At 46.7% G+C, this 25,886-nt stretch overlaps 1 protein-coding gene and 1 non-coding gene across 2 annotated transcripts in view; one reads left to right on the top strand and one right to left on the bottom strand.

The window, feature by feature from the left end:
- Positions 1-25,886, bottom strand: part of LOC144695195 (uncharacterized) — a 161,309-nt gene that overhangs the window by 102,223 nt on the left and 33,200 nt on the right. The gene's annotated exons all lie outside the window — the stretch shown is intronic.
- Positions 8,006-8,172, top strand: LOC144696202 (U1 spliceosomal RNA). Its single transcript, XR_013580114.1, has one exon. It is a non-coding gene; the product is annotated as a U1 spliceosomal RNA (small nuclear RNA).

The following is a 25,886-nucleotide window of genomic DNA, read 5'->3' on the forward strand; positions in this document are numbered from 1 at the left end:
CCTGCCAATTTCAATCTGCGCCACAAGCTCATTTACCTTATTTCGTGTATGCACGGGTGATGGACAGGGATGGGATTGTTTGTCTCCTACCAATGATGTTACATTGTTGTACACATTTACAGCAACAGGTGGAGGCCATTCAGCCCCTTGATCCCGGTCCCTATTTAATTCCACGATGGCTGTTCCATATCTCAAATCCAATGCGCTGTCTTTTGCTCCTGATCCACTGATAAACTAAGGAACATCGAAAGAGGAGGAGGCCATTCAGCTCCTCAAGTCTGTTCCACCATTCAATTAGATATGGCTGAATAGTATATTAACCCCATCCTTAATACCCTTCCTAACATGAATCTCTCAATATAATTTTACATATTATCAGTTTACATTTCAAAGTAGTAACTGGGTTGCTGGGTAAACTGAAGACAGGAGTTAAGGGGACAGTCTTTGCCTGTAAAGTGGAGGTGACATTGTTCCCTGAGTGTTGGGATGGTGCACAGCTTGGGCGAAACGTTGCTTTGGTTTGTGTCAGTGGAAAGCCAGTGACAGAGTGAGAAGGGGGCTGAACAGGAAGTGCCTAGGTTGGTTGAGAAGTTAAACAGAAAGTTCCTTGACTGTCACACTGCCTGGAGAAGGAGCTTTAACATTTGTTTCTGGACCAAACTTTACACTGCCCCAGATAGGGCTTGAATCCACAATTCCTGGCTTAGGAGGCCAGTGCCTTATCCATTAGGCCACTGGGCCTGAACAAGATAGGGCTTGGTGATTGTAACTTTGACCCTTTGTCTCAATGTAATCGCTGCCAAATTTGATGCCTTTTTGTGGGCCCTTTCTTTACATCCACAACCAGATTGGATCAATTCCAAACATTCCAGTAATGAGCTGACAGGATCAGGATTTGCTTTTTGTGTGTCAGTAATTAATTCTGGCAAAGTGTAGATTGTATGTGAGAAGCAATTGTCTTTCCAGGAGTTTCCTTGCTTGCCGTGACTCGAAGTTTCAGTGATTTCCCCAACCCAGATTCCCGGCCACCTCCTTGACCTCGCTGTCTCACCCGGTCTCACTACTCTCGTCATATCAATCACGGAGAAGGCCATCTCTGATCACTTCCATGTGTTACTCAGCATCCACATCCTCCGCCCACATTCCAGCTCTACCTCCTTTTGTATCCGTCCCTGGAAAAAACTATTCCCCAATTCACTAACAACTGCACTCTCCAAATCCCAACTGTCTCAGCCTTTGGGCCTCCGTTCACCACAACATTTCTGCAGCTCCTGATTTACTCAACCCCACCCTCACCTCCACCTGAGATGCCCGAGGCCCCAATAAAACCATTCCCCTCTCTCACCCTGGCCCTTTCCCCGGGTACAAACTTCATATCCACTCCCTTAAGTCCAAGAGACACAAACTTGAAAGTTTATGGTGAACAACTGGTTACCCATCCACTGCCAGTGGACATCCAGGGAAAGTTTAGATGGAGTTTGACTCTGTATCTAACCCGTGCTGCACCTTCTCTGTGAGTGTTTGGTGGACAGAGTCAACGTGGAGAAGTTATTCCATCCCCATTTTAAATGAGGAGAAGTTATTCCTTCAAGTTCATATCCCAGTGTTTTTTAAATGTGATGAGGGTTTCTGCCTCTATCACCTTTTCAGTCAGTGAGTTCCAGACCTTCATCAGCCTCTAGGTGAAAAAAATTACTCCACAAAACCTCTCTAATCCTTTCATCAATTACTTTAAATCTCTGCTCCCTGGTTATTGACCTCTCTGCTCAGGGAAATAAGATTGAAACAATCCCATCAGCTGCCTCTGCCACTTCCCTCCCTTCCACTAGCCCGCCAGGACAAACTTCCATTAATGCTCCCCCTGCCCTCGCCCTGAACTCACATCTTTCTCTAGTTTCTCTTTTATCTTCTCTCATGCCTTCTCTGAGCTCATCTTGTCCATGAGACCCACCTCCTATTCCCTCGACCCTAATCTCACTAAACTGCTGATCACTCAACTTCCCCTCCTGGTCCCCATGTTAGTTGGTATTGTTCACGGTTCCCTCTCTTCAGATGTTGTCCTTCTCTCTTTTAAACTTGCTGTTATCACCCCCTCCTCAAAAAAACCAACCATTGACCCCCCTGCCCTTGCAACCTACTGTCCCATCCCCAACTTCCCTTTCCTCTCCAAAGTCTTTGAACGTGTTGTCACCTCCCAAATCCTGGAAAGGCACGTGGGGTCGGGGAGGGGTGAGGGGCACAGTGAGAGGTGGCATCAGGGCGAGAGGCTGGTAGAGAAATCTGGCGAGGAGTGAGGGATCACTGCCCAAGTCACTGCAGCAGACATCGGGTCAATCTCCAAATCACAGTTACTCCCAAATACAGGTTACACAAGTTAGTCAGTCGCTGAACCATGGATCAATCTCCTCCCCATCTCTTTGTTAATCTCTCCTGTGTCCCCTCTCTGTGCTGATCACACCACTGCACATTATCGCTGCCTTGGATGCTGTAGGTCTTCCTCTTCTGATCTGCTGTCAAACACATCCGAGGCTACACATCCCACACTGATGTTGTCAGTTTGAAGGCCTCCGAGGATGAAGAATGCTATTCCCACACTAGAAATCTCTGTCAAACATTTACCGGGGGAACTGAGACAGCAGCTGCAATAAGTGAGGTTTTATTCAGATGGGACAATGACAAGTTTAAATCCCCACCTGATCTGCTGCTCAAAGTCGCCTCCGTTTCACCGGTCAGTTTCCCAAACTTCAGGAATCTCAGGTTACTCCAGAAATATTTGGATTGGCTGTGAGAGACGTCAATCAGAGAGCCCCACCCACTCTGCCCATTCCCTCCCCTTCCTCTTCCACAGCTGCTTCACTTCCTGTAGGGACTCAAAACCAACTCAGGAGATGGTGAGTGAACGAACACAATTTATAATAATTACATCACATAATATCCACACTAATCTTCAGGCAGCCTGACTATCCTGTGGGGAATCAGCTGTGGAAATGCCCCTTATGCTGTGTGAGAACATCCAGCTGAGAGAGCTGTTTACTCGGTGCTTTGTGCTGAACTGTTTGCCTGGAGCTGTGTGTTGGATATTGAGTGTGTTTATTGGAAGCATTTACCTTCTGATTTACAGGCTGTTTTGTTTCTGATTGTTTTTATATTTCTTGCCAATTTACTTTCACAATCAATTTTCTCCCTCTTTATTAGCTTTTTATTCACTCATTGCTGTTTCCTAAAAAAAATCCCAATCCTCTGGCCTACCTCTAGTTTTCGCCACTTTGTATGCATTAGATTTTGATTGGAAACTCTCCTTGACCGCCTTTGTCAACCACGGGTGGTTCATTCTTCTCATCAAGTCCTTCTTTTTGATCGAGATAAATTTTTGCTGAGCGTTATGAAATATCTGCTTAAATATCTGCCACTGCTCATCCACTAACCTTCCCCTTAGCCTATTTTCCCAGCCTGCTTTCGACAACTCTTTATTCATACCTCTGTAATTCCCCTTATTTAAGTTGAGGACACTGGTTTCAGACCCGAGTTGCTTGGCCTCAAACTGTATTTGAAATTCTACCATATTGTGATCGCTAACCCCTAAAGGATCCTTAACTATGATATCTCTTATTAATCCCACCTCATTACACATTACTAGATCTAAAATAGCAACGTATTGCTCTAAGAAACAATCCCAGATGCACTCTACAAATTTGTCTTCCATGTTACCCCTACCAGCCTGATTTGTCCAGTCAATATGCAGATTAAAATCACCCATGAATATTGTAGCACCCTCCTTATACACCTCCATTATTTCTCGATTTATACTTTGTCCTACAGTGAGGCAACTCTTCAGGGGCCTGTAGACGGCTCTCCACCATGACCTCTTCCCCTTGCTATTCCTTATTTCCGCACAAACTATTTCCACATCATGATATATTGCACCTACATCACTACTTACTATCGCACTGTTACCTTCCTTTATTAACAAAGCTACCCCACCTCCTTTTCCATTTTGACTATTTTTCTGGAACTTCGAAAACCCTTGAATATTGAGTTCCCAGTCTTGGTCACCTTGCAACCACATCTCTGTAACAGCTATCAAGTCATATTCGTTTATTTCTATTTCTGCTGTCAACTCATCTATCTTGTTACAAGTGCTGTGTGCATTCAGATAAAGAGCCCTAAACTTTGCTTTTACCATTATTGCTCATTCTGGTTCTGATTTCTGCTGCACTCTTCTGCTTATATTTTCTGCCCCTTCCTGTGACACTTTGATTATTGGTCGTCTCTTCACTACCCTGCACTTCTGCTCTCTCTTTTTGATCTTTTAAACCTCCCTTCAATTGAACCCCACCCACTGACTAATTAGTTTAAGTTCCTATCTACAACCCTAGTTATACAATTCACCAGGACACAGCATGGTTCAAAAGAAGCCAATTTCAATGGAACAGCTTTCTCCTTCCCCAGTTGCTGGTGCGAGTGCGCCATGAATCTGAACCCATTTCTCCCACACCAGTCTCTGAGCCACACATTTACCTCTCTAGTCTTATATACCCTACACCAATTTGCATGTGGTTCAGGTAGTAATACGGAGATTATTACCTTTGTGATTCTGCATTTTAATTTAGCCCCAAGCTGCTCTTAGTCCCTCAGCGGAACCTCTTTCCTAGTTCTACCTATGACGCTGGTACCTACGTGGACCACAACAATCCGATCCTTCTCCTCCCACTCCAAGTTCCTCTCCAGCTCAGAAGAGATGTCCTTAACCTTGGCACCAGGTAGGCAACAGAGGCTTTATGACTCTCTGCCTTTGCTGCAGAGAACAGCATCTATTCCCCTAGCTATCCCCTATTACTACTAAATATCTCTTTTCTCCCCCCCACTTGAATGGCGCTCTGTACCATGGTGCTGTGGTCAGTTCGCTCATCGACCCTGCAGTCTGCGCCCTCGTCCACACCGGGAGCAAGAACCTCGTACCTATTGGACAATGGCACTGGTTAAGGCTCCTCCAAAGCTAAATTCTGAATCCCCATACCTGCTTCAGTCACACCCTCCTTGTCCCTGACCACGGACCAAATTTGATGTAATTAATTTAAGGGGTGTGACTATCTCCTGAAACAGTGTCTTTTTTTTTTGCGAAAATATACTTTATTCATAAAATATCTTCAACCACATTCCAAACCATTTCAAAAACACCATTACAAAGGTACAATCAGGTTCAACTTTTACAACATGTATCACCAGGTGCATCAGTACAAACAATATTACATTCATTGGCAGACATTCATTTTGAGCTGAACAGCCCGAGGGGATTTAAACAGTTCCCAGTCCCTTGGTGTACTGTGGCAGAAAGGTCTTAGACAGCGACCCTTCCCCATTGCGCCTTTGCGGCAGCTGCCCCAAGCTTTAGTGCGTCCCTCAGCATGTAGTCTTGGACTTTGGAATGTGCCAGTCTGCAACACTCGGTCGGGGACAACTCTTTGCACTGGAAGACCAACAAGTTTCGGGCAGACCAAAGAGCATCTTTCACCGAGTTGATGATCCTCCAGCTGCAGTTGATGTTTGTCTCGGTGTGTGTCCCTGGGAACAGCCCGTAGAGCACAGAGTCCTGTGTCACAGAACTGCTCGGGATGAACCTCGACAGCAACCACTGCATCTCTCTCCAGACCTTCTTTGCAAAGGCACAATCTACAAGGAGGTGAACAACGGTCTCTTCCCCACCACAGCCACCTCGAGGGCAACGTGCCAAGGGGGTGAGACACCTGGCGTGTAGGAAGGATCTGACGGGTAGGGCCTTTCTCACCACCAGCCAAGCTACGTCTTGGTGCTTGTTGGAAAGTTCTGGCGATGAGGCATTCTGCCAAATGACTTTGACAGTCTGCTCGGGGTACCATCCCACAGGATCCACCCTCTCCTTTTCCCTCTGGGCCTCTAAGACGTTACGTGCCGACCACTGCCTGATGGACTTGTGGTCGAAGGTGTTTCTCTGCATACATTTTTTCAAGAGGGACAGGTGGTACGGCACGGTCCAACTACTTGGAGCGTTCCGCTGCAGCGTGGCCAGACCCATCCTTCGCAACACCGGGGACAGGTAGAACCTCAGCACGTAGTGACACTTGGTGTTTGCGTACTGAGGGTCTACACACCGCTTGATGCAGCCACACACAAAGGTGGCCATCAGTACGAGGGTGATGTTGGGCACGTTTTTTCCCCCTTTATCTAGAGGCTTGTACATCGCGTCCCTGCGGACACGATCCATTTTTAACCTCCAGATAAAGCGGAAGATGGCTCGAGTGATCGCCACCACACAGGAGTGTGGAATGGACCAGACCTGCGAAACGTACAGCAACAGCGAGAGTGCCTCACACCTGATGACCAGGTTCTTACCCGCAATGGAGAGGGAGCGTCGCTCCCACATGCCCAGTTTCCTTTTCATCATAAACACTCGCTCCTTCCAGTTTCTAACGCATGCCCTGGTCCCTCCGAACCATATCACCAGCACCTTCAGGCCGTCAGCCCTGACAGCGAAGGGGACAAAGGGTCGGTCAGCCCAGTTCCCAAAGAACATGGCCTTGCTCTTCCCACGGTTTACCTTGGCTCCCAAGGCCAGTTCGAACTGGTCGCAGATGTGGATCAGTCTGCACACCGACAGCGGATCCGAGCAGAAGACGGCGACATCATCCATGTACAGGGAGGCTTTGACCTGAGTGCCTCCACTGCCTGGGATCATCACTCCTCTTATGCCCGGATCCTTCCTGATGGACTCAGCAAAGGGTTTTATGCAACACACGAAAAGAACAGGCGAGAGAGGACAGCCCTGCCTGACTCCAGATTTAATCGGAAAGCTATCTGTTTCCCACCCATTGATTGAGACTGCGCTACTGATGTTAGTGTAGAGCAGTTGGATCCAATTTCGAATTCCCTCCCCAAACCCCATTTTGGAGAGCACATCCACCATGTAGGTGTGCGATATTCTGTCAAAGGCCTTCTCCTGAAACAGTGTCCAGGTAACTCTCCCCCTGCCTGATGTGTTGCAGTGTCTGCAACTCGGACTCCAGCTCATCAACTCTGAGCCGAAGTTCCTCGAGCAGCCAACACTTGCTGCAGATGTGCTCACCTTGGATCGCACTGGTGTCCACCAGCTCCTACAGCTGCAACACATTGCCTGTCCAGCCATCTCTATTCCATTTAATTAATTATTTTTCTAGAGAAAAGGCTGCATTGATAGAGAGCCTTCTGCCCTTATCTGCATCTTGCCCTTAAAAGGAAATGAACCGCCCTTAAAAGGCAGTGAATGCTGCCTGCAGTATGAATATTGTCCAGTCAGTGTCGCTGCTCCCTCACCTCTCAGGCTGACTCCTCAGGTGAAAAGGCAAAGGAGCAGAAAAATCTCAATTTGTTTTTACATTGTTTTTAATATAGAGATAGAACAGTTCATATAGCAACCCTGCATGGGATAGGTGGGATTGGTTTGAACCATATGCTTATCTAATCCCTTGTTCACCTTGTCAGGGATAAACGTTGGAGAAGGATCTGAAACTTTAGATAATGGAACAAGATTCACACTTTCAGCTCGGGCTGTATTCCCTGGGGTTTAGAATGTCTACTGGTGATTTGATTGAAGTTTTCAGGATATTAGCAACAACAGCTGGTGTCATCTATCAATAACAAAAACAGAATTACCTGGAAAAACTCAGCAGGTCTGGCAGCATCGGTGGAGAAGAAAAGAGTCGACGTTTCGAGTCCTCACGACCCTTCAACAGAACTGCTGCCAGACCTGCTGAGTTTTTCCAGGTAATTCTGTTTTTGTTTTGGATTTCCAGCATCCGCAGTAGTTTTTTGTTTTTAGTTATCTATCAATATGTAGGAGAAGACTGAAAGAGTGCTTGAATACTATTGCATTGTATGACAGTAATAACTATGTTGAAATGTCTGTAATGTTCATTGATTGTATTGAAGCAACTTATGATCTATATGGGAAAATTAAGTATGATTGCACTTTTTGTGATGGCCATTTAGAAATGTAATGTTCTTTCAGATATTTTATGAATAAAGTATATTTTTCCCAAAAATAAGGTCGAGGCTCTCCCATTGCACTCCAGGTGTGCTGACGCCTGTGATGTCCCCAAATGCGGGACACTCCACTGCAAAATTTGTGGTAGTGGGGGACTGCATTCGTGCTTTCCCTTGATTTACAAATAAAAAAGTTAATAATTCAGATTGTTATAAGCGCTGCAAAGGCGCTTGTATGAGAAAGCTTTTCTTCAAACGCATTCAACCGTTATGTAATGACTAATTAATTTCTCCCACCTACTCAATCTTCACGCTTCATCGAATGCAGCTACGAGATTTTCAAAACTGCATCCCAATTTTCAACTTTGCAAAGTACAGACTCACAAGTACAGTCACACAGGTGGAAGGACAAGAAAACATCCCAAACTCTGGGAGTGAAATGAAAACAGAAACTGAGACAGATTCTCAGAGGGTCTGGCAACATCTATGTGAAGGGAGAAACAGCAGGAAAGCACGGAAGACTCCGTCTCAATGCAGCCTTTTCCCTCATGGAGATTCAAGCATGTACTGCAATACTTGGGAAGAATTGACCTGTTGGAGTGGCAGCAGATTCTGAACAGAGCGACGTTATGACTTTTAAAACGGGGTGTTTGTATTCCTTGTGATTTTTCATTGATTGATGCTGTGATGCTGCTCTCTCTCTCATCGAATAGCACACATCCGCCAGCAGAGGGTCACAAGTTAGAGAAGCAGGTTTGAAGAGACGCTTTTTAAAATTTATTCACCCAGACAAATGATCTTCTATTGCAGCAGCCTCTGAAATAACTTGTGGTTTTAAGCGCCGAATGGCCGGTTTCTAAGTTATTTCAACGTGGGATAATGGTGGACGATGCTACCTAGGAAGCATGGCGTGAGGGAATACAGATCTCCATCTGAAGAGGCGAACTGCGCAGGCGCAGGTCGGCCGTTTCTCTTCTCCTCCCCCCCTACTTCCGGGTGTCCGCCTGTCCGCGCAGGGCATGCGCATTGTGTGCGGCTCCCGGAAGCTGAGCGGGGCCGATCGCAGCCTCAGCAACAGCGAGTGCGGCTCTCAGAGGCTGAATCAGAGCCGCCTGGGGAGCATGCGTCCTCCCAGCGACTGGAGAAAATGATAGAGCGGTTTCTGGGACGCAGGGGATTGTGGGAACTGTAGCTGTCATCAGTAACCACCCGTCAGTAGGTGTTTTATTGTAGGCTCACGGCTGATAGTCTAGTTTCAATGTTAGCTTAGCTTCTCTGTTTGCAGTTTTGGTTTCTTTACTTAAGAAGGAACATACTTGCATTGGAGGCAGTTCAGGGAAGATTTACTAGGTTGTCTGAAGAGGAAAGGTTGAGCAGGTTGGGCCTATGCTCAATGGAGTTCGGAAAATTGAGAGGTGATGGTACTGAAACTTAAAAGATTCTGAGGGAACAGAGAGTGTCTGACAGTGAAGTGAGGAAAAAGGACCTTCATCTGATCCCCACACAGGGGAATAGCAGACTGGCACTCACTGTGGAACAGTCTGTAACTGAGGAGTCAGCCCCTTCAGCAATGGAGGAGAGGGGGTTGTTTTGATGTTATTGCCAAGCTTTAGTGAGGTTTTACTGTTCCCGTACTTTCTGGTCTTACCGTACCTTGGTGAAGCTTTGCTTCCCTTTGACAGACTTGAGATAGTCGGTGTAGTTTAACTTCAAACAGTTTATTAAGGACCATTAACAAAGACCTCAGGGTAAGCACCTGGTATTCAGGATACAGACTATTCTGCACCGAGCTCTCTTGGACCCTCTTAGTCATTTGACTATTGATGTCACAGTTACATCATTAATATCATCATGGTCTCATTAACACAACCATTAACCCATTACTCTACATCTCTCCACAAGTATAATCTTGAATCTTACATTCTTTTATTAAACTATTTACATTACATTTTCCAAGCTCTGTAAACCTCCTGTACTGTGCACCGTTTCGGTCCAACTCCTACGCTTCCCCCCCCCCCTCCCCCCAAGTCACTGTCCCCCGAGTCTTCAATCTCCAACTGTGTCCTCGCTCTCTTGCAGGATGTTGTGGACATTTGTGTTCACTTGTCTTTTTCCTGGAAGACAAACACATTGGCGGAGTGGGATAGCAGCTTCTGACGGCTGCTGCTATCTGGGCTGTGATCCTCACGATGACTTGACTGTAAGGGTTGTGAAACCCATTCAATGTAAGACTGATTCAAGAGGGAAAACTTCAGGCTCACAGCACAGGGGCCTGGTTGGCTCGCAGTTTGAGGGCCCAGCTTGCAGTACGGAGACCCCAGTCTGGCGGCCCGTAATGCAGCACAGGGTCCTATTCGGCACTTTGCACTGAGGGGCGGGTGAAACTCGCAGCACAGGGATGCAGCCCTGCACGGGCTGACAGCTCATAGGCCCGGCACTCAGCATGGAGGCCCGGCACGGAGGTCCGTGCTGGAGGACTGGTCCAGCTGACAGCATGAGTGGCTGGCGTTCAGCATGGAGTCCTGGAACGCAGCACGGGGGTCTGACTCGCAGTCGGGGGCCTGGCTCACTGCACAGTGCCCAGCACTCTGAATGGGAGCCCAGATCTCCGCACAGGGACCCAGCTCTCCGCACGGGGGCCCGACACACGGCAAGGAGTGCTTGGCTCTTCCCGCTTCCCCTTCCCCTCACGAACCCTTCCCCTTCTTTTCGAACCCCCTTCCTTCCCCCCACCCCATCACTAATTCCCTTCCCCCACACTCAAACCATTGATTTCCCACCCTGCAACCCCTCCCCCATGCCCCTCCCCCCACCACCTTAATGAGCAGCAGAAAGTGTCTGTCCAACAGCTTGTCATCAAATCCTCCCTCGTGCAATGGGACTAAGATCACTGCCTCTAGGATGTGTATTTCCTCAAGAACCCAAAGATTCTCTCAGATATTTCACTGAACAAACCTCCCAAAATTCCCCACATTCACCTTATTCCTCAGTTCCTGAAGTTTGTTCCAACAAATTGCCCTCTTCTTCAATCCCACTCTGCTTCCACTGGGTCTGAAGCCTACACCTGGCTTCACAACAACCGCAGGGAAGTCTGGAAAGGAATCCCAGGAATCAGGAAGGTCAGCCTGGTTTTTGATCCAGGAGATGGGAAAGGGATGTCCTGCTGCTGGTGAGAGAAACAGGCACAAGGGCAGTGTTGGTCCATTCGAGGGCATCGTCCTCCCACTCATGAAGTGCCAGAGACTGGATTCTCCATCAGTCAGATGAAGGTTTCCATGGCTATGGAAATGTCATCAAAGTACTTCAGAGGGACAGGGCCTCGGCTCCCTCATCAGGCTCAGCATTTACTGGAATGGTGACTGAAGGGACCAGGAGTTGCCCCTTGTGTCTCCATCGAGTTCTGGTTGAGAAATCCAGCATTTCCCCATCTGAACAGCACAGCAAGAGGTGTGGACAAGATGGACGGTGCTGAGTGTGAGTGGACGTGTCCTACCTCTTTACTGTCACTCTCTTGTCTCTTGTACACTCCTGGAAATGTGCTGTCAGGAAATACACAACATCTGTCGGATAGTCCAGCTGTTTGAAGATGAGCTGAAATAAAAAGAAATTGAAGAGGTCAAAGGTGGGAAATCCCAATATTTACAATATTCCAACTGGAACCACAGGAAATGACAAAGTAGGATGGGAGTGGACAGGGGCTGATCGCAGGAGAATATTGGAAACAAAAGGTGTTTGTAACTCAAAAGGAATGAAATTGGCTGCATTCTCATGTTTCATCCAGCAGGAGAACACCAGAAACCTGTGGCTAGAAAGGGACAACGGTGTTTGGAGGAACTTCCAATGTCAAACCCTCCTATTTACATATTTATAACTTAGAATGACATGTTAATGAGTTGTCATCCATATCATGACCAAGAGGCCATTTCCTTCATTCCCAGCAGGCTGTGTGAAGTTCAGTCATGTCGTCTCTCAGAGCTCCAAGAACACAGCAGCAGGGAGGGGCTCCCATTGAGGCCTGGCCTCAGCTTTGGTCACAAAGGCAACAACTCAAGTCCAAGGGGTGGAGCTGAGCTCGGCCAGGAGGCTGACACCTTGGGCTGAATTTTACTGGCCTGGTGTTAGCGGGATTGGAGGTGGGGATGCTGGGAATATTGCAGGGGCGGGGGGTGGAATCCTCCTTGGGCTGGCTCCCTAACGTATTCCCGCCATCAGGGAACTTTCCCTGGGCTGGCTGGGAGTCCCCTCTGATTGCTTGACAGGAAAGATTGTCCGTGTTTCCTAAGCCAAAGGATTGGCCAAGGGATGAGAGGAATTGAATCCATGAGGTTATTATCTTTACAGCACTGCTTGTGAGCCAGGAGAAGAAGGAATGTTTGTTCCATACTACCTGTATAAACCACACCCTCCCCCCATCAAACAATCAGTGATCTGTCTTCCCTCACCAACCACTATCTCCTCCCCCAAACACTATTTCCCTCCCTGGCCGAACCTCCAGAAACCAGGAACCAACTCCCCCCACCCCAAATATTGGACCTGGAGTTGTTGGACCTCCTGGAACATCAGTGAACCCACACAGAATCTCTTTAACCAAGTTTTTCTGTCATCTGTCATCAGAGTGTGAATCTCTACACAAGCTCACTGCAATGGATGTTCAGTGGTATTGGGACACAGAACAAGGAGCAGCTTTCACTCACATCAAACAACTAGTGACGACAACCCCAGTGCTGAGGTATGATGATGTCAATGATGAAGTCACCCTGCAGTGAAACAGGACTTGGAGCAACCCTCATGCAGCAAGGACAATCATTAACACAAACTGAACGACGGTATACACAGATTGAGAAAGAGAGCCTGGCTATTGTTTTTGCTTGTGAGCATTTCAACCAGTAACTGTTTGGGAGAGAAAAAGTGCTGGTAGAGTCTGATCACAAGTCACTTCAAAACATCTTTCTCAAACTGCTTCTCCCTGCTCCAAAGCGATTGCAAAGGTTGTTACTTCATTTGCAGAGATATCATTTGCAAGTGAAGTATAAACAAGGGAAGCAGATGGACATCACCAACATGTTGTTGAGAGCTGCACTCTCTCTGAAGGAAGTTGATGATGCTGGTACAGAGTGTGAAATCTTCCAGATTCAACAAGAAGCAACAGCATGACATGTTCTGGAAGTTATCAACAATGCCATCAAATACGATGGACTAGTAATCCAGAGACCCAGGGTAATGCTCTGGGGACCCGGGATCGAATGGTGGAATTTGAATTCAACAAAAATCTGGAATTAAAAGTCTAATTATGACCATGCAACCATTGTTGTAAAAACCCATGTGGTTCACGAGCGCCCTTTAGGGAAGGAAATCTGTTGTCATTACCTGGCCTGGCCTACATGTGACTCCAGACCCACACCAATGTGGTTGACTCTTAAATACCCTCTGAAATGGCCTAGCAAGCCACTCAGTTGTAACAAACCCCTACAAAGTCACCAAAAAGGAATGAAGCCAGATGGACCACCCGGCATCGACCTGGAAACGACAACAGCAATCTCAGCCCTGTGAACTCTGTAAAGTTCTCCTTACCAACATCTTGGGGCTAGTGCCAAAATTGGGAGAGCTATCAAGGAGGCTCACAAGCAACAGACATGGAATCATACCTTGCAGATAATGTCCCAGACACCACCATCACCATCCCTGGATATGTCCTGTCCCACCAGCAGGACAGGCCCAGCAGAGATGGCAGCACAGTGGTATGCCATCGGGAGAGAGTTGCACTGGGAGTCCATAACATCGACTCTGGACCCCATGAAGCACTGAGGCTGGCAAGGGCGCAGAATGTACTCTGAGTGGGGGACTTCAATGTCCATCACTAAGAGTGGCTCGGTAGCACCACTACTGACCGAGCTGGCCAAGCCCTAAAGGACATAGCTACTAGACTGGGTCTGCAGCTGGTGGTGAGGGAACCTACAAGAGGGAAAAACATTCTTGACCTCATCCTCAATAACCTGCCTGCCACAGATGCATCTGTCCATGACAGTAGGAATGACCACCACACATTTGTTGTGGAGACAAAGTCCTACCTTCACATTGAGGATATTTTCCATCATGTTGTGTGGCACTACCATCATGCTAAATGGGATAGATTTCGAACAGATCTAGCTTTTCAAGACTGGGCATCCATGAGGCGCTGTGGACCATCAGCAGCAGCAGAATTGAACACAATCTGTAGCCTCATGGCCCGGCATATCCCCCACTCTACCATTACCATCAAGGCAGGGGATCAACCCTGGTTCAATGAAGAGTGCAGGAGGGCATGCCAGGAGTAGCACCAGGCATACCTAAAAATGAGGCGGCAACCTGGCAAAGCTATAACACAGGACTACTTGCTTGCCAAACAGCATAAGTAGCAAGTGAGAGAGCAAAGTGATCCCACAGCCAACAGATCAGATCTAAGCTCTGAGGTCCTGCCACATCAAGTCATGAATGGTGGTGGACAATTAAACAACTCACTGGAGGAGGAGGCTCCACAAATATCCTCATCCTCAATAATGGAGGAGCTCAGCATATCAGTGCAAAAGATAAGGCTGAAGCATTTGCAACAATCTTCAGCCATAAGTGCTGAGTGGATGATCCATTTTGGCCTCCTCCGGAGGTCCCCAGCATCATAGATGCCAGTCTTCATCCAATTCGATTCACTCCACGTGATATCAAGAAATGGCTGAAGGCACTGGATACTGCAAAGGCTATGGGCCCTGACAATATTCCGGCATTGGTACTGAAGACTTGTGCTCCAGAACTTGCCACGCCCCTAGCCAAGCTGTTCCAGTACAGCTACAACACTGGCATCTACCCAGCTATGTGGAAAATCACCCACAAAAAGCAGGACAAATCCAACCTAGACAATTACTGCCCCATCAATCTACTCTCCATCATCAGTAAAGTAATGAAAGGGGTCATCAACAGTGCTATCAAGTGGCACTTCCTTAACAATAACCTGCTCACTGACGCCCAGTTTGGGTTCTGCCAGGGCCACTCAGCTCCTGACCTCATTAAAGCCTTGGTTCAAACATGGACAAAAGAGCTGATCTCCCGAGGTGAGGTGAGAGTGACTGCCCTTGACATCAAGGCAGCAGTTGATCGAGTGTGGCATCAAAGAACCCTAGCAAAACTGGAATCAATGGGAAGTCATACCTAGCACAAAGGAAGATGTATTTGTTGGAGGTCAGTCATCTCAGCTCCAGGACATCACTGCAGGAGCTCCTCAGGGTATTGCCCCCAGCCCAATCATCTTCAGCTGCTTCATCAATGACCTTCCTTCCATCATAAGGTCAGAAGTAGGGATGTTCGCTGATGATCGCACAATGTTCAGCACCATTCACGACTCCTCAGATACTGAAGCAGTCCATGTCCAAGACCTGGACAATATCCAGTCTTGGGCAGACAAGTGGCTAACATTCGCACCACACAAGTGACAGACAATGACCGTATCCAACAAGAGAGAATCCAACCATCGCCCTTTGATGTTCAATGGCATTACCATCACTGAATCCCCCACTATCAACATTCTAGGGGTTACCAATGACTAGAAACTGAACTGGACTAGCCATATAAATACTGTGGCTACAAGAGCAGGCCAGAGGCTAGGAATCCTGCAACGAGTAACTCACCTGACTCCCCAAAGCCTGTCCAGCATCTACAAGGCACAAGCCAGGAGTGTGATTGAATATTCCCCACTTGCCTGGATGAGTGCAGCTCCCACAGCACTCAAGAAGCTTGACACCATCCAGGGCAAAATAGTCCTCTTGATTGGGACCACATCAACAAACATTCACTCCCTCCACCACCAACACTTAGTAACAGCAGTGTGTACCATCTACAAGATGCATTGCAGGAATTCACCAAGGTTCCTTAGACAGCACCTTCCAAACCCATGACCACTACCATCTCGAAGGACAAGCGCAGCAGATAGATGGGAACACCACCACCTGGACCTCCAACTCACTCACCATCCTGACTTGGAAATATATCACTGTTCCTTCACTGTCGCTGGGTCAAAATCCTGGGATTCCCTCCTTAACAGCACTGTGGGTGTCCCTACACCACATGGACTGCAGCAGTTCAAGAAGGCAGCTCACCACCACCTTCTCAAGGGCATCTAGGGTTGGGTAATAAATGCTGGCCCAGCCAGCGAAGCCCACATCCCGTGAATGAATATAATAAAAAAGCAGAGGCATTGAATCTGACAGACAAGCGTCTTGCTCAGTTCAAGCAAACTACACAATGAGATACAACTCTTCAAATGTTACAGGAAGTTGTGATGAAAGGATGGCCTGAAACCATCAAGGACACATCTGTTGCTGTAAGAGAGAATTGGGCAGACAGAGATGAAGTGATCGTCCAAGATGGCATCTTGTACAAAGGGACTTGGGTCATTATCGCTAAAGAGATGAGAAAAGAGATGCTGAAGCACATCCACACAAACCATCAAGGAATCGAGTCTAGTCTGAGGGACGGAAGAGAAGTGCTCTACTGGCCAAACATGAGCAATGAGATTCAGGGCCACATCAGCCAGTGCAGTGTTTGTAATGAACATCAAGCTAATCAAGATAAAGAACTGCTCATGATTCATGACCTCCCAGACAGACCATGGATGAAGCTTGGAGTAGACCTCTTCACTCTCACTGGAACTGATTATCTCGTCACAGTCGACTACTATTCAGACTACTGGGAGTTAGACCAGCTGACGTCAACAACTACCAGTGAAACTGTAGAACGCCTGAAAGCACACGTCAGTTGTCATGGCATTCCTAACATTGTGATGAGTGACAATGGCCCTCAATTCACGAGAGAAGAATTCAGACACTTGATGAATGATTGGGAAATTCAGCACCACACATCATCTCCACACTATCCCCAGTCAAATGGAAAGGCTGAGACAGCGGTGAAAGCTGCCAAAGGGATCATCAAAAAATCAACTAGACCCAGCACAGATGTGTACAAGGCAATCTTACAGTGGAGAAACACACCTACTGAAGGCATGGAAGGTTGTCCAGTCCAGTGACTAATGTCACGCTGCACCCAGACTACTCTTCCAACAGCTAAAAAACTACTGAGGCCAGAAGTAGTAACAGGGAGTGAGTGACAAGATCAAAGTGAAACAACAGAAAAACAAATTTCACTTTGATAAAGCTGCCGCATCGTTGCCAGAGCTGAGAGTTGGAGAGCCAGTCAAGTGAAAACATTCAACACGCTCAAGAGAAGTCAGCTCACTTGGCAACTTGGGTCCTGTGTGGAGAAGTTGTCACCTCGATCGTACACGATGAAAGTGAACAACCAGATCTATCGTCACAACCACAGATATCTACGTGCAACTGGAGAAGCTGCTCCTTCATAGCAGACAGCTGATGAGGCAGATCTGATTTCACCAACTGAGCAAGGAACTGAACGACCATCAGTCCCAGAGGTCAACTGTTCCCCAATAAATGCAATGGATCAGCAGCAACAATTACCACAGCAACAACACTCGCCACGGCAACAACATTCCCCAGAGAGACAACATCACCTCAGGAACCAGCAGACACCGGATGAACAGTCAGCACCAACTCACACACGTACCATGAGAAAACCTGAACACTTTAAAGATTGTGTGTGTAATGTGCTGTGTGGGGACAGATGAAATTGTAACAGACTAGAAAGAAAAAATTTGTTTTGTGTTCTTGTGTGATAATTTTCTTTGAGAACAATATTTGTGGAGTAACTTAAAAATGATGGAAAATGCATTTTTTTTATGAACAGGGGTATGTTTAGATAATTCCCTTTGTACACTGTGGCTTCCCATATTAACGTGACCTCTACATCATATGTAAATAAAAGTTTGAGGGCAGTAACCATTTTACACAAATGTACATTGTTTAACATTCAAATAGCTCCAAATATTTCTGGAGTAACATGAGTTTCCTGAAGCTTGGGAAACTGACCGGTGAAACAGAGGTGACTTTGAGTAGCAGATCAGGTGGGGATTTAAACTTGACACCTACTGAGTATTTCAAGCATTCTTTCTTTTTATTCTAGTTTTTAAAACACAGAAACAGACCATTCGGCCCATCTGCTTTCTACCTGTGCTTATGCTCTCCTGACCTATTTTATCTCCACTGTGTCTCTTGCCAACACAAGATGGCTGCCGATACCCGTCTGCACATGCTCACTGGTCTGCGAGTGAGCAGAAATCCAATGATGTCACTCTGCTGCGCCATGCCTGCCAATACCCTCTGTGTGTGTCAATGATGTCACCACGCACATACGCCATCCTCCTGTTTCTGTGCTGTAAATGCTATGGTTTGCATATTACCACCTTTAATTTCCAGCAATGTTTTTCTGCTTCCGTCTAAAATTTTACATATCAATAAATATCTTCATTTTATTTTGTTAATAATGGTTTGATGGCATTGCATTTCCTGCTTTTAAAATGAGACAGGAGAAAGTGATAGGCAGCCCTCATATGTTGTCTCAGGGTTTTTTTTATTCATCCACAGGTGTCGCTGGCTAGGCCAGCATTTATTGTCCCTGAGAAGGTGGTGGTGAGCTGTCCATGTGCTGTAGGTACACCCATAGTGTTGTTAGGGAGGGAGACCCAGGATTTTGACCCAGTGACAGTGAAGGAACGACGATATATTTCCAAGTCAGGATGGTGCGTGACTTGGAGGGGAACTTCCAGGTGGTGGTGTTCCCATTTGTCTGCTGCCCTTTGTCCTTCTAGATGGTAGTGATCGTTGGTTTGAAAGGTGCTGTCTAAGGAGCCTTGGTGAACTTCTGCAGTGCATCTTGTAGATGATACACACGGCTGCTACTGTGCATCAGTGGTGGGGTGAATGTTTGTGGATGTGATGCCAATCAAGTGGGCTGCTTTGTCCTGGATGGTGTTGAGCTTCTTGAGTGTTGTTGGAGCTGCACTCATCCAGTTAAGTGGAGAGTATTCCATCACACTCCTGATTTGTGCCTTGTAGATGGTGGACAGGCTTTGGGGAGTCAGGAGGTGAGTTATTTGCTGCCAGATTCCTAGCCTCTGTCCTGCTCTTGTAGCCACAATATTTATATGGCTAGTCTAGTACATTTTCTGCTCAATGATAACTCCAGGGCGTTGATGCTGGTGTACTGTAAAGTCATCAATGATAGGTCCATACTATGAAGCACCTGTAAAGGGGAAAAGTTTCATTTCATAGGAAGCATCCTCTGCTTCGAGAAACTGCCTTTTATTGCTAGCAGTCGGAAGCAAAATACCAAACAGAAAGTCTTAATAACAGCATCTGGGCTGATTTGTTTGTAAACTGTCTCAAGGAAGAACTGAAAATTTTACAGGACATAAATACTATTCTGAATAATGCATGCTGGAACAGATGAAAGCAGACAAGGTGAGTGGAATGAGAGCTGCTGGACCACACATCACACTTAAAGAAGCAGCAAGGAAAGTTCAATATACGAGTGATTCTACGACAATTCTTGTGACATTGAAGTTGTAACAGGGCACAGGGGTTATAAATTTCTGGGTTTAAGATGTATTTTCACAATTCGGAAAATGAGTCAAGAAAGAAAAAATCTCTTGTGCTGAACAATCTCTCTCTCACCCACAAAATCCCACAACTGATAAACGAACATCTGACTCCCACTCGGACAAACTCACTGCCCGAGGTCTGAGTCTGACTGGAGCCCCGACTGGGAAAAGTGACATGAGTGACAGGAGCTCCGGCTAATCCACTTCAATTTGGACTTAAAGGACGTCACCGAAAACACATCCTGATGATTTGAACAGCACCATCAGTGCTGATTCTATCACTCACAATGACAGAACAGAGTAAAACACTAAAACTGCACATGCACATCATTGGCAACAAATGCAGCCTTTTATCTCACCCTATCAGCAGTTCCTTCTATTCCTTTCTCCCTCATGTACTTACCTGGCTTCCCATTAAATGCATAGAAACTAGTTACCTCAACCATTCCCTGCGGGAGCAAGTTCCACATTCTAATCATTCTCTTGGTGAAGAAGTTTCTCCTGAATTCCTCATTGGATTTATTATTGACCATCTTATATTTTCTGGCCCCTAGTTTTGGACTCCCCCACACAAGTGGGAACATCTTCTCTCCATTTACCCCCAAATTCTTCATTTTAAAGATTTCTATTATGTTGCCCGCCTGCCCCCCCCGCCCCCCAGCCTTCTCTTTTCTAGGGATAAGAGTGCTCACCTGTTCAGTCTTTCCTGATAGTTACAATCTCTCAATTCTCAATATCATCCTTATAAATGTTTTTGCACCTTCTCCAGTTCCTTTTTGTCCTTTTTCAGACTGGAGATCAGAACTGTGCACAGCTCTCCAAGTGTGGGCTAACGAAGGTTCTATACAAGTTCAACATAACTTCTCTGCTTTTCAATTCTATTCCTTGAAAAATAGACCCCTGTGATGTTGTTAGATTTTTAAAAATTACCTTGTTGACCTGTCCTGCTTCTTTTAACGATTGATAAATCTGTAGTTCTGCCCTCCCACAACTTGTAAATATGACCCTTGGTTCTCCCCAACCTATCCAATTGAAATAATTTGTCCACATGAAGTCATGTTATTTTTAAATCTTCATCAAATCACCACAGAGTCTACACTTCCCTAAAGTGCACACACCCAGCTCTTCAAATACAATAGCAAAATGCTGTGAACGCTGGAAATCTGATATAAATTCAGAAAATTCTGGAAATTCCCAGGTCAGGCAACATCTGTGGAGAGAGAATAAACCTCTCTGCAGCATTTGACATGCCCGACCACACTATCCTCCGCCTCCAACTCTTCTCTGTTGTCCAGTGAGTGGGACTGTTATCGCTTGGCCCACTTTTGGCCAGAGAATCTCCTGCAATGGTTAATCTTCCCACCCCCATCGCTCTGGAGTCCGACCAAGGGTCTATCCTCAGTCCCCACCTATTTCTCATCCACACGCTGCCCCTGTGTAAAACCATCTGATGACCTGATGTCAGATTCACAGAGGGTCTCTTACAATCTGTCCCATTTTACCTCGAGTCAGAAAGAAATGCCCCTCACCACCAGACAAAACAGAAATCTAGTAGTAAAGCAAGCAGACAGCTTCAAGAGGGAGAGAAATGATTTGAGGACCAGGCCATGGAGCGGAGCACCTTAGATCTACAATCTTAACTGGGGCAGGGGCTAAATGGAGGACAGGCCCTTCAGCACCAGTAAGGGAGATGGATTCAAAACTGGGAGAGTCAAACTTTTATACTTTTACTCCACAGTCTGGAGAAAACAGTCTCTCACCAGTCACAGAAAACCAGTGTAGAATGTAGTCCCATGTTATCCATTTAACCAAGTTGATGGGGGGGTGAAGGAGGGGGGATGGGGGGTAGAGGGGGTTAAATGGTTGCGATCCTGGTTCCTGCCGCCCGGGGCTGGGATTTACAGGTGGTCACCTCCAGTTCCAGCCCCGCCCACATGACAGCCGCTCGGGCTCGCGCTTTCTCAGATTTGAACACCCGAACGCTGGGGGCCAACCGGCAACAAGTCCCATCATGATAAAAGCAAAAAACTGCGGATGCTGGAAATCCAAAACAAAAACAAAAATACCTGGAACAACTCAGCAGGTCTGACAGCATCTGCGGAGAGGAACACAGTTAACATTTCGAGTCCGTATGACTCTTCAACAGAACTAAGGAAAAACAGAAAAGAGGTGAAATATAAGCTGGTTTAAGGGGGGTGGGACAGGTAGAGCTGGATAGAGGGCCATTGATAGGTGGAGATAACCAAAAGATGTCATAGACAAAAGGACAAAGAGGTGTTGAAGGTGGTATGATATAAGGAATGTGATAATAGGTGACATTAAGGGTAGAAAGCAGGATGAGCAAGGTACAGATAGCCCTAGTGGGGGTGGGGGGAAGGGATCGAAATAGGCTAAAAGGTAGAGATAAAACAATACATTTAAAAATAATGGAAATAGGTGGGAAAAGAAAAATCTATATAAATTATTGGAAAAAAGGGGGATCGGAAAGTGGGTGGGAATGGAGGAGAGAGTTCATGATCTAAAATTGGTCCCATCATGCACCTTGGGGTTCGACTCCCCATTGCACACAGCTGCTCCTCACTGCGCAGGCGCACAGTTGTTCCGAGCGGATGAGAGCCTGTCTCTGGAGCTCATGCGGACAGCTGGGAGAAGCCACGTCTGGGAAAGGTCCCGCCTCCTCATCTGTAATTGGCTGCAATGTGATTGCAACGGTTTCAATTTCTAATTGGCTCTGAGAGACGTCAATCAGAGAGCCCACCCACTCTCTCCTCTTCCACAGCTGGTTCACTTCCTGTGGGGACTGAAAACCAAGTGAGGAGATGGTGAGTGAAGGAACAGAATTTATAATAATTACATCGCATGATATCCACATTAATGTTCAGGCAGCCTGACTATCCTGTGGGGAATCAGCTGTGGAAATGCCCCTTATGCTGTGTGAGAACATCCAGCTGAGAGAGCTGTTTACTCGGTGCTTTGTGCTGAACTGTTTGACTGGAGCTGTGTGTTGGATATTGAGTGTGTTTATTGGAAGCATTTCCCTTCTGATTTACAGGCTGAGTTTTGTTGATGGGTCATTGCTGAATATGAGAAGGTGAGGTGTAATCTGGGAGGTGCAGAGACACATTTATTGAAATGTCTTTTAATGCCTTTTTAAAAGATTTTACCTGAAGGCCTTGGTCTTTCCCAAAAGCGTGGGCTTGGATTTGATAGTTTTACCCGGTGCTGTGGCTGATAGTGAATTTGGGATGTGCAGTCTGAACGAGTGCAGTGTATCTAATTTCCCAGGATAAACCAGAACCCTTCAATCAGCTACACTGAAGCAATATTTTCCTTAGCTTCTAGCACTTCCTGCCCAGTGTGTTTTCTTCAAATAATTTTGGAAATCAAGTGGAAAATTTTCAAAATCTCCATTGAATTAACGTTTTTCCTAAGTGTTTTTAACACTAAAGCCATACTCTAAAGGTAAAACTGGTCTTCACCAGCACGACTCGAGCTCAAAGTGAATTGATAGCTCGTTTTACACTCCGCCCGACTGTCTTTTCCATTGTCCTCACGGTGCCTGGGAAGATTGAGGGCTGGGTGGAGGAAAGAAAGTGGCCATGTTGTCTGCTCCTGGTCACTATCCAGTGTCCCTGCTGGAAACAGAGGGTGAGAGTTAACTGAGGAAAAAGAAGAGAAGGGCTTGCATCTGATCCCCCACACAGGGAAATAGCAGACTGGCACTCACTGTGGAACAGTCTCTATCTGAGGATTCAGCCCCTTCAGCAAACCTCCTTTGCAGAGGGAATTGGAGGAAATCATGTTTCCTTTTCTTGCTTTACAGAAGGATTGCACCGTACTACACCAGAGAATACAGAGAGGATACACACCACTGATAGATCCTGACCATCATCCAATGCCAACTACAAAAGTGCAGGAAGACATCCAGTCCCTTAGCAGCATTGCTCAACACAGAATGTTGGGCAGTGAAACCATCATCTGGAAATCGGTCGGGTCAGGGGAGCTTTGACATTTCATCAGATCTGAAACTGGTCAGTGGTGTGGAACCTTCCATCAGAACCAACCTTTCCAAAGGTTCGGCTGTGGGCGATCGGTCAGGGTGAGGCTGGGAAAAACTGAGTGGGCTCCAAGCGTGGTGAGAGCTTCAATCATTTATCGAGCCTCATGAACCACTGACTCATTTCTATAGGTGAGGGGCTGTTTCAGTGGAGGAGGACTGCACAGGCTCATACGACCTCTAAACACGGAAGCTGCATCTGTTGTAGAACTCTTTACATGAGCAGTTACAAGGCAGAGAAATCATTGAAGTGCGAGGTGTGTGACCGAGCTTTTGCAACATCATCAGCGCTCCTGAATCACCAACGCATCCATACCGGGGAGAAGCCATTTACATGCGAGGTGTGTGACAAGGGCTTTGCAGAATTATCAGCTCTGGTGAAACACCGACGCGTTCACACAGGGGAAAACCATTCACATGTGGGGTGTGTGACAAATCATTCTCGGTGTCATCCAACCTGCATGCACACCAACACATTCACACAGAAGAGAAGCCGTTCAAGTGTGAGATATGTAACAGGGGCTTTGCACAGTCATTGTACCTGGTGAATCACTGGCGCATTCACACAAGGGAGCAACCATACACGTGTGACGTGTGTGAGAAATCGTTTTCACAGTCATCGACCCTCCACATACACCAACGTATTCACACTGGAGAGAAACCATTTTCGCGTGATGTATGCGACAAATCATTTGCAAAGTCATCGTATCTCCTTGTACACCGCAGTCACACAGGGGAGAAGTCATTTTCATGTGATGCGTGCGACAAAGCTTTCTCGAAGTCAGGTGTGCTTCGTGTGCACCAGCGCACTCACACTGGGGAGAAGCCATTCACGTGCGTGGTGTGTGACAAATCATTCTCACAGCCATCGACCCTCCGTGAACACCAACGTATTCACACAGGGGAGAATCTGGTCAAGTGTGAGGTGTGTTCCAAAGCCTTCACACAATTATCAAGACTCCTTCGCCATCTGACAATGCACACTGGGGAGAAACCCTTCAAGTGTGAGGTTTGTGATAGAGATTTTGTAACATCTTCCACCCTCCTGATGCATCAGAGAATTCACATGGGGGAGAAACCCTTCACTTGTGAGGTTTGCGAGAAGGCTTTCAATCACTCCTCCAATCTCCTTAGGCACCAGACGATTCACAAAGGGGAGAAACCGTTCAAGTGTGAGGTGTATCACAAAGCCTTCACACTGTAATCAAGCCTGGTGGTCCATCAGAAGACTCACACTGGAGAGAAAGTCTTCAAATGTGAGATTTGCAACAAAGGTTTTGTGACATCTTCAAGCCTTCTGATACATCAGAGAATTCACACAGGGTAGAAACCTTTCAGTTGTGAGGTTTGTGAGAAGGCTTTCACCCGTTCATCTGAACTTCTGCTGCACCGGCGCATTCACACAGGGGAGAAGCCATTCACATGCGAGGTGTGTGACAAATCCTTCTCGGTGTCATCGAGCCTCCGCACACATCAACGTATCTACACAGGAGAGTAACCCTTCAAGTGTAAGGTTTGGAATTAAGCTTCTGAGAGGTCTTTGACCTTCCTGGGACACCAGAGGACTCAAAAAAACCTTCAATAAGCTCACATGGTACTCTTCAGGTGCGATGTTTGTGAAAAGGCACTCCTCCCATCTCCTGAAGCACCAGTGGATCCACACTGGAGAGAAACCATTCAGCTGTGAGGTATATGGCAAGGCTTTCACACAGTCATCATATCTCCTGGTCCATCAATACACTCACACACAGGGGAGACACCCTATTAGTGTGAGTTCCGTAACAAAGCCTTCACACAGTTGTCGAACCTTCTGGAACATCAGCGAATCCAACGGGAGACAAATCCTGGCGTGTGCCAGGATTGTTTCACCTACTCCTTCTCTCTCACCATACACTGACATCTCCACATGGACTTGGGACCGGGTCACCTGCTTCCGTTACACTGAGAGTTGTCTGTGTTGTTTACCCTCCAGTGCTCGCACAGGGAAGCTGTCGTTCCAAAGCACTGTCTGTCTCAGCAGTGTCTGGCTAGTTCAATCGTTTCAAGAAGGCCAATTTAACCTTTCACCCGATTGCCACACATCACCAAAAGAAGACATAGAAGCTCCTGCTTATGCACAGATGTCACTGTGTCTCTGGGAGGGTTTCCTCACCACAGGAAGTAGGTGATTCAGGAGAATGTGTGTCAGGATTTTCCCTGCTCTGGACAAGAGGGAAATATCTCAATATTTTCCACGGTGTGATTTATCTCCCTTCCTGAAGATGGTTACAATTGTCACATTCCTGAAGTTCTTTTTCC

This window comes from Cetorhinus maximus, chromosome 21 (assembly GCF_964194155.1).
Source record: "Cetorhinus maximus chromosome 21, sCetMax3.hap1.1, whole genome shotgun sequence".
NCBI classification, from domain to species: Eukaryota; Metazoa; Chordata; class Chondrichthyes; order Lamniformes; family Cetorhinidae; genus Cetorhinus; species Cetorhinus maximus.